This window comes from Serpula lacrymans, assembly GCF_000218685.1.
Source record: "Serpula lacrymans var. lacrymans S7.9 unplaced genomic scaffold SERLAscaffold_13, whole genome shotgun sequence".
NCBI lineage: Eukaryota > Fungi > Basidiomycota > Agaricomycetes > Boletales > Serpulaceae > Serpula > Serpula lacrymans.
The window spans coordinates 724,468-725,871 of record NW_006763302.1 but is presented as its reverse complement, the minus strand read 5'-3'; positions in this window follow the sequence as shown (position 1 = coordinate 725,871).

The window sequence follows — 1,404 nt, the reverse complement described above, 5'->3', positions numbered from 1 at the left end:
TGCCCTTTTTTACTGCATCTTCCATGACATCATGATTTCTGCTCTCTTTTTGCTATGGACTTTACTTTATGGCTGTACAAACCTGTGACATTACTCACAGCATTTATTGTTCTATCCCTTTCTTTTCCTTTTTTTGACAATCTTATCCTGTACTACCTACGCAGGATTTGTCAGCGTACATTCCTTCTTCCATGTTCTTTCTCATTCTTTTTGCATAGCTATACTGTGCATAGCCTATTTTTCTTTCACTATATAAACCCCTGTATTTTACCTTGTAAAAAAAACAAGAATTCGATTCCAGACTTCTTCTCTAATCTTAAGTCCACTTCTTACTGCTACTTGTGATCCAGTGTGGTCACAACACTTCCCACTGCTACCACTGTTAATTGCTGTCATTGTCACTTCCCACTTTTGAAGTCATTGTTATCCCTTTCAATTAGAGTCCTTCTGAGCACTACAGTTTGTGCGTCAGGAGCGAGCCTGCTATCACTGGGAACCTCATCACCTTGTCATCCTCGTCGTTCTCAAACCTACCTTGTGCTACAATTAGCAAGGCAGTGCTCATCTATACTCGTCACTAAGCCCCTATCTTCTATAAATTCAACTATCCCTCCTCCTCAAAACCCACACCCATACATCTCTGGGTTTTACTTTGAAGGATCTTCATACATACCACCCCACGAACAACCAGAGCACCCACTGTTCTAGGAGGCAAAGCCCATAAACAAGTTCCGTGGAATCTGGGAGGATTGTGTGTTAGTTTGTTTTTGTGTGTGGTTTTCTAACAACAGTTCTCATCATCGACAACGCTGGTGCAGCGGTAGTATCATAAATATTACAGTTACAATGCTTCATACAAGTACATATTTCTGATAACAATTCTTGAAATCTATTTACAAATTGGGGAGCCATCCCTGTCTTTCCTTTATTGCTCGTGCAACCCCCCGGAGCAGGGGCCACCTTGTTGTGGTTTACTTCATTGTTCATAGGAGCGAAGGCACCCAAGTGACCTAAGCTCCGAACTTTTTCCCTGAGCTTTCATTTTATTGACCTGTTGGTCATAGAAGAAAGCTCGGATTTCGTCGTACGAACGATCGGCCAAAGAATGAAGCCGATTGTCCGGTTTCTTGGTTTCTAATTGGCGCGCCTGGCGCCCTTGGTTATTTTTTGTTGGGCGGCCTGCGCCCCGTTTCTGCAATCTCGGGACATGTGTCCCTCTTGGCCACAGTTGTAACAGTTGCCCTTGAATCTGCGCATCTGTCCGCCTTGGACCACACCGATATCCATAGGAGCACCCTGTCCTGGCTGCAGCCCAAACGGCTTGAACCCGTGAGAGTGATTATGATGGTTTGATGACCCACGGCGCCTCTGGGATGTGTTGTTTTTGGTGGTGGACCCACTTTG